We start from the raw sequence: 14,781 nt of genomic DNA on the forward strand, positions 1-14,781 counted from the left end.
ATCCCAATCTCCCAATTAATCACCCCCCCACCCCCCCACCCCTGCCACTTTCCCCCCTTGGTGTCCATATGTTTGTTCTCTACATCTCTGTCTCTATTTCTGCCCTTCAAACCAGTTCATCTGTACCATTTTTCTAAGTTCCACATATATGCGTTAATATACGATATTTGTTCTTGTCTTTCTGACTTACTTCACTCTGTATGACAGTCTCTAATCCATCCACGTCTCTACAAGTGACCCAATTTCATTCCTTTTTATAGCTGAGTAATATTCCATTGTATATATGTACCACATCTTTATCCATTTGTCTGTCGATGGGCATTTAGGTTGCTTCCATGACCTGGCTGTTGTAAATAGTGCTGCAATGAACATTGGGGTGCATTGTCTTTTTGACTTATGGTTTTCTCAGGATATATGCCCAGTAGTGGGATTGCTGGGTCATATGGTAGTTCTATTTTTAATATTTTAAAGCAGCCTCCATACTGTACTCCATAGTGGCTGTATCAATTTACATTCCCACCAACAGCGCAAAAGGGTTCCCTTTTCTCCACACCCGCTCCAGCATTTGTTGTTTGTAGATTTTCTGATGATGCCTATCCTAACTGGTGTGAGGTGATACCTCTTTGTAGTTTTGATTTGCATTTCTCTAATAATTAGTGATGTTGAGCGGCCTTTTTTTTCATGTGCTTCTTGGCCATCTGTGTGTCTTCTTTGGAGAAATGACTATTTAGGTCTTCTCATTTTTGGATTGGATTGTTTTGTGTTTTTGATATTGAGCTGCATGAGCTGTTTATATATGTTGGAGTTTAATCCTTCGTCCGTTGATTCATTTGCAAATATTTTCTGCCATTCTGAGGGTTGTCTTTTTGTCTTGTGTGTAGTTTTCTTTGCTTTGCAAAAGCTTTTAAGTTTCATTAGGTCCCATTTGTTTATTTTTGTTTTTATTTCCATTACTTTAGGAGGTGGATCAAAAAAGATCTTGTTGGACTTCCCTGGTGGCGCAGTGGTTGAGAGTCCGCCTGCCGATGCAGGGGACACAGGTTCGTGCCCTGGTCCGGGAAGATCCCATATGCTGCGGAGCAGCTGGGCCCATGAGCCATGGCTGCTGAGCCTGCGCATCCGGAGCCTGTGCTCTGCAACAGGAGAGGCCACAACAGTGAGAGGCCGGCATACCACAAAAAAAAAAAAAAAAAAAAAGAGCTTGTGATTTATGTCAAAGAGTGTTCTTCCTATGTTGTCCTCTAAGAGTTTTATAGTGTTCAGTCTTACATTTAGGTCTCTAATCCATTTTGAGTTTATTTTTGTGTATGGTGTTAGGGAGTGTTCTAATTTCATTCTTTTACAGGTAGCTGTCCAGTTTTCCCAGAACCACTTATTGAAGAGGCTGTCTTTTCTCTATTGTATATCCTTGCCTCCTTTGTCATAGATTAGTTGACCATAGGTGCGTGGGTGTATGTCTGGGATTTTCATTCTGTTCCATTCATCCATATTTCTGGTTTTGTGCCAGTACCATATTGTCTTGGTGACTGTAGCTTTGTAGTATAGTCTGAAGTCAGGGAGTCTAATTCCTCCAGCTCTATTTTTTTCCCCTAAACACTGCTTTGGCTAATCGGGGTCTTTTGTGTCTCCATACAAATTTTAAGATTTTTTGTTATAGTTCTGTAAAAAATGCCATTGGTAATTTGATAGGGATTGCATTGAATCTGTAGATTGCTATGGGTAGTATAGTCATTTTCACAATATTGATTCTTCCAATCCAAGAACATGGTATACCTCTCCATCTGTTTGTGTCATCTTTGATTTCTTTCATCAGTGTCTTATAGTTTTCTGCATACATTTCTTTTACCTTCTTAGGTAGGTTTATTTCTAGGTATTTTATTCTTTTTGTTGCAATGGTGAATGGGATTATTTCTTTAATTTCTATTTCTGATTTTTCATTGTTAGTGTATAGGAATGCAAGAGATTTCTGTGCATTAATTTTGTATCCTGCAACTCTACCAAATTCATTGATTAGCTCTAGCAGTTTTCTGGTGGCATCTTTAGGTGGCATCTATGTATACAATCATATACATCTATGTATACAATCATGTCTTCTGCAAACAGAGACAGTTTTACTTCTTCTTTTCCAATTTGTATTCCTTTTATTTCTTTTTCATCTCTGATTGCCATGGCTAGGTCTTCCAAAACTATGTTGAATAATAGTGGCAAGAGTGAACATCCTTGTCTTGTTCCTGATCTTAATGGAAATGCTTTCAGTTTTTCACCATTGAGAATGATGTTTACTGTGGGTTTGTCGTATATGGCCTTTATTATGTTGAGGTATGTTCCCTCTCTGCCCACTTTCTGGAGAGTTTTTATCATAAATAGATGTTGAATTTTGTCAAAAGCTTTTTCTGCATCTATTGAGATGATCATATGCCTTTTATTCTTCAATTTGTTAATGCGGTGTATCACATTGATTGATTTGCATATATTGAGGAATACTTGCATCCCTGGGATAAATCCCACTTGATCATGGTGTATGATCCTTTTAATGTGTTGTTGGATTCTGTTTGCTAGTATTTTGTTGAGGATTTTTGCATCTATATTCATCAGTGATATTGGTCTATAATTTTCATTTTTTGTAGTATCTTTGTCTGGCTTTGGTATCAGGGTGATGATGGCCTCATAGAATGAGTTTGGGAGTTTTCCTTCCTCTGCAATTTGTTGGAAGAGTTTGAGAAGGATGGGTGTTAGCTCTTCTCTAAAGGTTTGATAGAGTTCATCTGTGAAGCCATCTGGTCCTAGACTTTTGTTTGTTGGACAATTTTAAATCACAGTTTCAATTTCATTACTTGTGATTGGTGTGTTCATATTTTCTATTTCTTCCTGGTTCAGTCTTGGAAGGTTATACCTTGCTAATAATTTGTTCATTTCTTCCAGGTTGTCCATTTTTGGGGCATAGACTTGCTTGTAGTAGTCTCTTGTGATGCTTTGTATTTCTGTGGTATCTGTTGAAACTTCTCCTTTTTCATTTCTAATTTTATTTTATTTTATTTATTTATTTATTTTTGCAGTATGCAGGCCTGTCACTGTTGTGGCCTCTCCCGTTGTGGAGCACAGGCTCCGGACGCGCGGGCTCAGTGGCCATGGTTCACGGGCCCAGCCACTCCACGGCCTGTGGGATCTTCCCTGACCGGGGCACGAACCCGCGTTGCCTGCATTGGCAGGCAGGCTCTCAACTACTGCGCCAGCAGGGAAGCCCTCTAATTTTATTGATTTGAGTCCTCTCCCTCTTTTTCTTGATGAGTCCAGCTAAAGGTTTATCAATTTTGTTTATCTTCTCAAAGAACCAGTTTTTAGTTTTATTGATCTTTGCTATTGTTTTCTTTGTTTCTATTTCATTTATTTCTGCTCTGATCTTTATGATTTCTTTCCTTCTACTAACTTTGGGTTTTGTTTGTTCTTCTTTCTCTAGTTCCTATAGGTGTAAGGTTAGATTGTTTATTTGAGATTTTTCTTGTTTCTTGAGGTAGGCTTGTATTGCTATAAATTTCCCTCTTAGAACTTCTTTTGCTGCATCCCATCAGTTTTGGATTGTCGTGTTTTCCTTGTAATTTGTCTCTAGGTATTTTTTGATTTCCTCTTTGATTTCTTCAGTGATCTCTTGGTTATTTAGTAATGTATTATTTAGCCTCCATGTGTTTGTGTTTTTTACGTTGTTTTCCCTGTAATTGATTTCTAATCTCATAGCATTGTGGTCGGAGAAGATGCTTGATATGATTTCAATTTTCTTAAATTTACCGAGGCTTGATTTGTGACCCAAGATGTGGTCTATCCTGGAGAATGTTCCGTGTGCAGTTGAGAAGAAAGTGTAATCTGCTGTTTTTGGATGGCATGTCCTATAAATTTCAATTAAATCTATCTGTTCTATTGTGTCATTTAAACCTTGTGTTTCCTTATTAATTTTCTGTCTGGGTGATCTGTCCACTGGTGTAAGTGAGGTGTTAAAGTCCCCCACTGTTATTGTGTTACTGTCAATTTCCTCTTTTATAGCTGTTAGCAGTTGCCTTATGTATTGAGGTGCTCCTATGTTGGGTGCATATATATTTATAATTGTTATATCTTCTTCTTGGATTGATCCCTTGATCATTATGTAGTGTCCTTCCTTGTCTCTTGTAACATTCTTTATTGCAAAGTCCAGTTTATCTGATATAAGTATTGCTACTCCAGCTTTCTTTTGATTTCCATTTGCGTGGAATATCTTTTTCCATCCCCTCAGTTTCAGTCTGTATGTGTCCGTAGGGCTGAAGTGGGTGTCTTGTAGACAGCATATATATATGGGTCTTGTTTTTGTATCCATTCAGCAAGCCTGTGGCTTTTGGTTGGAGCATTAATCCATTCATGTTTAAGGTAGTTATCGATATGTATGTTCCTATTACCATTTTCTTAATTCTTATGGGTTTGTTTTTGTAGGTGCTGTTCTTCTCTTGTGTTTCCCACCTAAAGAAGTTCCTTTAGCATTTGTTGTAGAGCTGGTTTGGTGGTGCTGAATTCTGTTAGCTTTTGCTTGTCTGTAAAGCTTTTGATTTCTGCATGAAATCTGAATAAGATCCTTGCCAGGTAGAGTAATCTTGGTTATAGGTTCTTCCCTTTCATTACTTTAAATATATCAGGCCAATCTCTTCTGGCTTTTAGAGTTTCTGCTGAGAAATCAGCTGTTAACTTTATGGGAGTTCCCTTGTATGTTATTTGTCATTTTTCCCTTGTTGCTTTCAATAATTTTTCTTTCTCTTTAACTTTTGTCAATTTGATTACTATGTGTCTCAGCATGTTTCTCCTTGGGTTTATCCTGCCTGGGACTCTCTGCGCCTCCTGGACTTGGGTGGGTATTTCCTTTCCCATGTTAGGGAAATTTTCGACTATAGTCTCTTCAAATATTTTCTCGGGTCCTTTCTCTCTCTTCTTCTTCTGGGACCGCTATAATGCGAATATTGGTACTTTTAATGTTGTCCCAGAGGTCTCTTAAGCTGTCTTCATTTCTTTTCATTCTTCTTTCTTTATTCTGTTCCGTGGCAGTAAATTCCACCATTCTGTCTTCCAGGTCACTTATCCGTTCTTTTGCCTCAGTTTTTCTGCTATTGAGTCTTTCTGGTGTATTTTTCATTTCAGTTATTGTATTGTTCAACTCTGTTTCTTTGCTCTTTAATTCTTCTAGGTCTTTGTTAAACATTCCTTGCATCTTCTCGATCTTTGCCTCCATTCTTTTTCCGAGGTCCTCGATCATCTTCACTATCATTATTCTGAATTCTTTTTCTGGAAGGTTGCCTATCTCCGTTTCATTTAGTTGTTTTTCTGGGGTTTTATCTTTTTCCTTCATCTGGTACAAAGTCCTCTGCCTTTTCATTGTGTCTGTCTTTCTGTGAATGTGTTTTTTCTTCCACAGGTTGCAGAATTGTAGTTCTTCTTGGTTCTGCTCTATTCCCTCTTGTGGATGAGGCTATCTGATAGGCTTGTGCAAGCTTCCTGATGGGAGGGACTGCTGGTGGGTTGAGCTGGGTGTTGCTCTGGTGGGCAGAGATCAGTAAAACTTTAATTCACTTGTGGGCTGATGGGTGGGGCTGGGTTCCCTCCTTGTTGGTTGTTTGGCCTGAGGCGACCCTGCACTGGAGCGTACCCAGCTCTTTGGTGGGGCTAATGGCAGACTCTGGGAGGGCTCACACCAAGGAGTACTTCCCAGAACCTCTGCTGCCAGTGTCCTTGTCCCCACAGTGAGCCACAGCCATCCCCTGCCTCTGCAGGAGACCCTCCAGCACTAGCAGGTAGTCTGGTTCAGTCTCCCATGGGGTCACTGCTCCTGCCCCTGGGTCCCAATCTGCACACTAATTTGTGTGTGTCCTCCAAACATGGAGTCTGTGTTTCCCCCCATCCTGTCGAAGTCCTGCAATCAAATCCAGCTAGGCTTCAAGGTCTGATTCTCTAGGAATTCCTCCTCCTGTTGCTGGACCCCCAGGTTGGGAAGCCTGACATGGGGCTCAGAACCTTCACTCCAGTGGGTGGTCTTCTGTGGTATAAGTGTTCTCCAGTTTGTGAGTCACCCACGCAGCAGTTATGGAATTTGATTTTATTGTGATTGCACCCCTCCTACCGTCTCATTGTGGCTTCTCCTTTGTCTTTGGATATGGGGTATCTTTTTTGGTGAGTTCCAGTGTCTTCCTGTCGATGATTGTTCAACAGTCAGTTGTGATTCTGGTGCTCTTGCAAGAGGGAGTGAGAGCACGTCCTTCTACTACGCCATCTTGAACCAATCTCCAGGTTGTTTGTTTTTTTGATATTGAGCTGCATGAACTGCTTGTATATTTTGGAGATTAATCCTTTGTCAGTTGCTTCGTTTGCAAATATTTTCTCCCATTCTGAGGGTTATCTTTTTGTCTTGGTTATGGTTTCCTTTGCTGTGCAAAAGCTTTTAAGTTTCATTAGGTCCCATTTGTTTATTTTTGTTTTTATTTCCATTTCTCTAGGAGGTGGTTCAAAAAGGATCTTGCTGTGATTTATGTCATAGAGTGTTCAGCCTATGTTTTTTTCTAAGAGTTTTATAGTGTCTGGCCTTATATTTAGGTCTTTAATTCATTTTGAGTTCATTTTTGTGTATGGTGTTAGGGAGTGTTCTAATTTCATTCTTTTACATGTAGCTGTCCAGTTTTCACAGCACCACTTATTGAAGAGGCTGTCTTTTCTCAATTGTATATTCTTGCCTCCTTTATCAAAGACAATGTGACCATGTGTGTGTGGGTTTATCTCTGGGATTTTTATCCTGTTCCATTGATCTATATTTCTGTTTTTGTGCCAGTACCATACTATCTTGATGACTGTAGGTTTGTAGTATAGTCTGAAGTCTGGGAGCATGATTCCTCCAGCTCCATTTTTCTTTCTCAAGATGGCTTTGGCTATTCGGGGTCTTTTGTGTTTCCATACCAATTGTGAAATTCTTATTTCTAATTCTGTGAAAAATGGCATTGGTAGCTTGATACAGATTGCATTGAATCTGTATATTGCTTTGGGTAGTATAGTCATTTTCACAATGTTGATTCTTCCAATCCAAGAGCATGGTATATCTCTCCATCTGTTTGGATCATCTTTAATTTCTTTCATCAGTGTCTTATAGTTTCCTACCTACAGGTCTTTTGTCTCCTTAGGTAGGTTTATTCCTAGGTATTTTATTCTTTCTGTTGCAATCATAAATGGTAGTGTTTCCTTAATTTCTCTTTCTGATTTTTCATCATTAGTGTCTAGGAATGCAAGAGATTTCTGTGCACTAATTTTGTATCCTGCTACTTTACCAGATTCATTGGTTAGCTCTAATAGTTTTCTGGTAGCATCTTTAGGATTCTCTATGTATAGTATCATGTCATCTGCAAACAGTGACAATTTCACTTCTTCTTTTCCGATTTGGATTCCTTTTATTTCTTTTTCCTCTCTGACTGCTGTGGCTATTCGGGGTATTTTGTGGTTCCATATAAATTTTAGGATTTTAAAATTCTATTTCTGTGAAAAATGTCATTGGAATTTTGATAGGGATTGCACTGAACACTCGTAAACTGTTGGTGTTCAGGTAAATTGGTGCAGTCACTATGAAAAACAGTCTAAAGATTCCTCAAAAAATTAATAATAGAACTACCATATGATTCAGCTATTTCACTTCTGAGCATTTATCCAGAGAATATCAAAACACTAATCTGAAAAAAATATATGCACCCCTCTGTTCATTGCAGCATTATTTACAATAGCCAAGATGTTGAAACAACCTAAATGCCCATCAATGAATGAAAGGATAAAGAATGTGTGTGACACACACACACACACTGGACTACTACTCAGTCATAAAAAATATGAAATCTTGCTATTTGTGACAACATGGGTGGATCTAGAGGGTGTTATGCTAAATGGAATAAGTCAGACAGAGAAAGTCAAATACCATATGATCTCACTTAGTTGTGGAATATAATAAACAAACATATAAATAAAATACTGCATAAATAAAACCGAATTAAAAAAAATAAGTGAACAAACCAAACCAAGCAAAACAAACACATAGGTACAGAGAACATAGTACAGGTTACCAGAAGGGAAATGGAATGGGTGGAGGATGAAATGGGTTAAGAAGATCAACTCTATGGTGATGGAGGAAACTAAGCTTTTGGTGGTGAGCATGCTGTAGTGTATATAGAAGTCGAAATATAATGTTGTACACATGAAACTTATATAATGTTATAAACCAATGTTACCTCAAAAAATGAAAAAAAAACCCCACACAGTTCAAGTATCTCCTCCTCTGGAAAGTGTTCTTTAAAGCTGTGATATTGTAATTTATAATAAGAAATATGTATTTGGTCTTTGTCCCCATTTCTGGCAAAGAGCTCCTAAGGTATTAACCCTTGGAATTTCCTGCACGATGAGAGCAATAAAGGTGCCCTTTGTCATGTTAATGAGGTGACTTTTAAAATTGATGTATAGTTGATTTACAATATTATATCAGTTTCAGATGTATAGCCTAGTGATTCAGCACTTCTACAGCTTATATATACTCCATTAAAAATATTACAAGAGGGCTTCCCTGGTGGCAACATGGTTGAGAGTCTGCCTGCTGATGCAGGGGACACGGGTTCGTGCCCCGGTCCGGGAAGATCCGTGAGCCATGGCCGCTGAGCCTGCGCGTCCGGAGCCTGTGCTCCGCAACGGGAGAGGCCACAACAGTGAGAGGCCCGTGTACCGCAAAAAAAAAAAAAAAATTATTACAAGATAACAGCTATACTTCCCTGTGCTATACAATATATCCTTGTTGCTTATCTATTTTATATTGGGTTGGCCAATAAGTTCGTTTGGTTTTAAGCAAAAATAAGACACATTTTTCAGTTTCACCAAGAACTTTATCGAACGTATTCATTAACCGAACGAACTTTTTGGCCAACCCAATACACAGTGGTTTGTATCTCTTAACCCCCTACTCCTAACCTGCCCCTCCCCCCTTCCCTCTCACCTTTGGTCACCACTCTTTTGTTTTCCACATCGTTAAGTGTGTTTCTCTTTCGCATATACATTCATTTATATATTTGTTTAGATTTCACATATAAGTGATATGATTTCACATATAAGTGATATCATACAGTATTTGTCTTTCTCTGTCTTATTTCACTAAGCATAATATTCTCTAGGCCCACCCACGTTGCTGCAAATGGCAGAATAATACACCATGATCGAGTTGGATTGATTTCTGTGTAAATGCTCCCAGAAGCCCTGAGAGAGATAAGCAAATGGAAGGAGAACATTGGGGACATTACTCCCAAGGACACACAGCCACCAATGCCAAGAACCCCAGCATACACACACACACCCCTGCTGAATGGAACTAAGTTATCCACATAATATAATAATTCATTATCATTATTTCCACCCTATAAGCTTCTGGGTTGGAAGGAGCCAGCATCCTAGAACCCAAGGGAGGAGAAGAGTCTGTGATATAAGATAGGGCCATCCCAGCCCCCCTCATACTGACTGGCTGAACCCCTAATAAGAAGGCACATATCCTAAAGAGAGGTGGCCTTATGCACAGTCTGAATCCTTTGGGGACTTCAACTAGAAGAAGCAAGAAGTTGCCTCCTCCTCTTGCCGCAAGGGTGAGCAGGGATTCAGCTCCATAGCAGCAAGGGCTCTGAGTGAGGGTCCACATCCAGTTTTGTTGTGACCCGACTTCTCTGGGGCCTTCTGTCCTATCCTAAGCAGGCTGCTTCTTTCTCAGCGTCCAGGTTAGGATGCTTTCTGCCCTTAAAGCTCAGTAGAGGGGAGGGGACCTCTAAGATGCAGGTAGCACTCATCTGCTATCAGGTCCCACTGAGCTAAGCACTCAAACATGCAAACTAGCACTTGAAAATTAATACAAGGAAAGTGCAATAGGGATGCAGCGACCTGCAGGTCCAGAATTTATTGTCTCCTGGGGCTTCCTTGTGTTATTATCTTCAGTCACTGGTTCTGAATGGCTCCAGAGGGTCACAGGCCTGCACTGGGTGCTTTCCATATGCCTTCTTTGTTAGTCAGTGAAATTATTTCCATTTTACAGATGGACAAACTGAGGCACAGAGTGGCAACACTTTCCAAGGTAATGTAGCTAATGAAGGGCAACGCTGATGACTGGGTCTATGTTTTTTGGACTCCCCATCCCACTGCTGGTTGCTGCCAGGAGTACCTCTTCGTTTGGTTGCATCCACCCTGCCAGGTCCCAGATACCAGAGGCCTGGTCCTTCCTCCCCAGCAGGCAAATTGCAGGCTCTCTCACCCCTAGAGCTGGGGAGCCAGCCTTGCTTATAAGTAGCAGGGGTGCAATCAGACATAAATGGCTTCCTTTGAGGTGGTGGTTGAGGGCAAGACCCCCAGACTCCGGGGGATCTTGCAGGAGTTTGCCCTTGATAACCCAGGGGATGATGACTAGCCTACAAACTTAGGGACTCAAGGTTTAAAAAAAAAAAATGACCCTACAGCTACACTACTTCTTAACAATAATGATAGGTTTGATCTCTTTCTTCTAGAGGCTGTCAGTCTGGCTTTTTCTTGTTCTTCTTTCATTTGTTTCATTCAGCAAACCTAAAATATTAGGTAAATACATCTATTGTGATAACCCTATCACAATATTCATTAAATAAACACACGTATGGAAATATGTTCTTAGGATTCTGAATATTTAACCAGAAAAAAACATGGAGTTTTGTTACACATTTTAAGTGTCAGTTCTTATTTTTGTAAGATTAATACATTTATATTTCTAATAAATTTCTAACATACTTTTATCAACAAGAAAAGGATGAGGAGGATGGAATAAAAAAATAAAAAGCAAAAATGAAACTGACTGTGATGATGAGGGTAATAAATCTAGGAAGTAGGGAGTCTCAGACAACTCAGAACAGATCCTGAAACAGGAATGCAGCCAGAATTCAGAATTCCTGCTCAGCCATCCAGGGGAAAGCTGCCCACCTGCACGGCCCAGGACACCACAGAAGGCAGAGGCTCATTCCTTGTAAACTGAGTGATGCTGGAAGGAGGCAAAGCCCAGCTTCATCCAGCTGGGTTTCTCCCCAGCATGGGGGGCTGTGAACTGCCTGGGCCATAGGCTCAGGCATGTTTGCTGCTGGCAATTGTGTTTCTAAGAGACAGTTCCTACACTGTTGGTGGGAATGTAAATGGGTACAGCCTCTATGGAGAACAGTATGGAGGTTCCTTAAACAACTAAAAATAGAGATACCGTGTGATCCAGCAATCCCACTCCTGGGCATATATCCAGAGAAAACCATACTTCAAAAAGATACATGCACCCCAATGTTCACTGCAGCACTATTTATTGATACAATAGCCAGGACATGGAAACAACCTAAGTGTCCATCGACAGAGGAATGGATAAAGAAGATGTGGTACATATATACAACGGAATATTACTCAGCCATGAAAAGAATGAAATAATGCCATTTGCAGCAACATGGATGGACCTAGAGATTGTCATACTGAGTGAATAAGTCAGACAGAGAAAGACTAATATCATATGATATCGCTTGTATGTGGAATCTAAAAAAAATGGTACAAATAAACTTATTTACAAAACAGAAATAGAGTCATAGGTGTAGAAAGCAAACTTATGGTTACCAACGGGGAAAGGGGGGGAGGTATAAATTGGGAGATTGGGATTGACATATACACACTACTATATATAAAATAGATAACTAATAAAGACCTACTGCATAGCACAGGGAACTCTACTCAATACTCTGTAATGGCCTATATGGGAAAAGAATCTAAAAAAGAGTGGATATATGTATATGTATAACTGACTCACTTTGCTGTACACCTGGAACTAACACAACATTGTAAATCAACTATACTCCAATAAAAAGTTTAAAAAAGACAGTTCTTTGTCCCTGAAGCGTCCTCCAAGGTTCATGCCCCAGATCAGCCATGTTCTCAGAGACAGGCTGTGAAGAAGATAGGGACTCAAAAAATAGGCTGGACATTGTCCCCAAGAATGTCCCCAAAAGGAGAAGCTGGACCCATGACAGGATTGGGGACAGAGCCCTGGCTGAAGTGGGGGGGCATGTGGGTACCACTTGACACAAACTGAAGGGCTCTTCCAGAGGGCCCTGTGAGGATGGAGGCGGGTACAGAGGGAGAGGGGGCAAAGCTGGATGCTTCTCTAAGAGCCTCAGGAGAGTTGAGGACTGAGTTCATCCTGGGGCTCTCAGAGGAGGTTGCAGCTGTCAGAAAAGATGTTTTGCTCGTCTTCATGCCAGTGCTGGCAACCTGAGCTTGTACTTTGGACAGTGCAGATGAACTAGCATCCCCTCAGGTTATCAGGGCATCTGTCATGACTGGGGAATGAGGCTGCAGACCAGTAGTCTCCTCCTCCTTTATTCATGCAATGAATATTTACTGCATACCTACTATGTCCCAGGTACTGGGACAGGCTGCCTTACACATAACTGGTCATAGGGTACAATGTATTTCTTATTATGGATCCCAGTCTAAAAAGGAAACTCGGTTTCGGTTTCCTTATCTGCAACGTGGAAACGATAATGGTATGTACTTCATCAGGTCACTAAGAGTATTAAATGAATTAATCTATGCAAAGGGCTTAAAACAGTGTCCGGCACACGACAGTGTTCTCGATTGTTGTATGAATATGATTCGTCAAAATTCACCAAAGACTGAACTTTATGTGAATTAAAATTTAAAAATACAAAATAAAATAAAATATAAAATAATAAAGATATTATTACAACTCATTTTAGCATAGCACTTATCACAATATTATTATTATTAGAGGGAGGAGGTAACTTGGATCAGAGTTACTCTTAGGGAGTGGGTCAGAATCAGAAAAAGTGGGGACCAGGGTAAGAATCAATGATGGGAAGCAGGGGTCAGATTCACTGTATGCTGGGGAGTCACAAAGCTGGACACCCAAAGGACAGCTGTCCCAGAACAGCCCTTATAAGGGGCAGCGTGGTCCAATGGAGGTAGATGAGACTGGTCAGTGTGGGATGAGAGGTCCAGAGAGGGTGGGGGACAGCCAGGCAGGATGCCCCACTGCAATATCTGTTCCCTTGACCGTTGTGAGGCCCGGCTCCACGCAGGTATGGGGTCAGACGAGCTGGGGAAGGTCCTTGGGCATCTCCTCCCAGGCATGGACCCAGCAGGGGGGTGCAGGGAGGGGGCACCCAGCCCAGGACAGCAGGGGAAATGCCAATCCCATCCCCACCTGCAGGAGGGGCCTCCGATAATGGGCAGAGCCCACTGCTCCCCTGCCCTGCTGGCCCATCCTGCACCAAGGGACTGCTGGTGGGGGTGGTCCTTTGGGGATTTCAGCACCAACTGTTCCCCAGGGCAGAAGTCCTATGTGCCCTGGAAAGAAAGACCTAAGGGCTCTTCTTCCCACCTGAGAAAAGTGAGGACATGCTGCCAGGAGAGAAAGAGGAGGACCTCCTGCAAGAAAAAAAGAGCTCTCTCTCGCTCTCTCTCTCTCTCTCTCTCTCTCACACACACACACACGCACACACACACACACACACACACGCACTCTCCCACATACTTGTGCACACATACAAATTCAGTAACACGCGCACACACACAAATGCACGCACACACACGGCTGGAACTCAAGTCCTGGAGTCCTGGATTTCATCCTGGTTCTGCCCCAGCTCACTTCATGGAGCCTCAGTTTCACCATCTTTAAAGCAGAAATAACATCAGAGAATATCTATCCCCATGTTGCACTGGGTTTCACTGGGATGTGTTAGTCATGGACCCACAGCAACAACGTCCTCCCCCTTCACGTCTTTGCTTCTCAGGGAGCCTTCCCCCAACCCCGCCCCATTGAAAAGAGCAACCCGCCGCCCAACACACTCCAGCACCCCAGATTCTCTGTCCCAAATTTTTCTCCTTATCACCTTCTTAATACTTAAATACGTAATTTACTTACTATTGTTATGGGTTATGGTCTGTCTCCCCCTGCTAGAATATCAGCTCAGCAAGGATCTTTCTCTTGATCACAGCTGGCCTGACATTTGCCTCCCACAGCTCTGGGCTTATGATGCATTAAGGCCCCTGGGGACAGCTCTGAGCCCTGAGCAGGGGCAGGAAGATGAGGAAGCGTGCTGGTACCTGTGCCGAGAAGCCAGACCTGGATAGTGGGATGCAGAGTGTAGTGTTTGGAGTCAGACACACTGGGTTTGAAGCCCAGATCTACCCTGGTCACATGAGAAACCTTCTTCTTTGAGCTTCTGTCCCCTCACCTCTGAAATGGGGATGGCCATTCACATCACTCTGGAACTTTGGGTATAAAGTATATACCCAAGGCGGGTAGGGGTTCATTTACCTGCTCGTCTGGGGCAACCTTGGGAGCATCAAGTGACCAGAAGGACAACCTAGGTATAAAGAAGCCTAGGGCTGCCCTGCCGGCCTGGATCCAGCACCTTCCTTTTGGGGGAGGCCACACAGTAACTGGAAAGAAAGGTGACTCTATTCCTTGTGATCGGGAGAAAACATGAGCAAACCTTTCCTCTTTTCCTGGAGCTGAGTCACAGGTGTGAAAGATTCTGAAATTCTGGCCAGAGCAGGTTACACTCTGGAACCCACCTCTCAGCTCCAGATACCCTCCACGCACACACCTACTCCCTCCAATGCCCTGTCCCTTGATAATCTCCCTCCCTGGACCTCGGATATCTCAGCCAAGCCTGGACTGGGGCAATGACTGTTGTCCAGGGATGCAGG

This window comes from Delphinus delphis, chromosome 3 (assembly GCF_949987515.2).
Source record: "Delphinus delphis chromosome 3, mDelDel1.2, whole genome shotgun sequence".
Taxonomy (NCBI): Eukaryota; Metazoa; Chordata; class Mammalia; order Artiodactyla; family Delphinidae; genus Delphinus; species Delphinus delphis.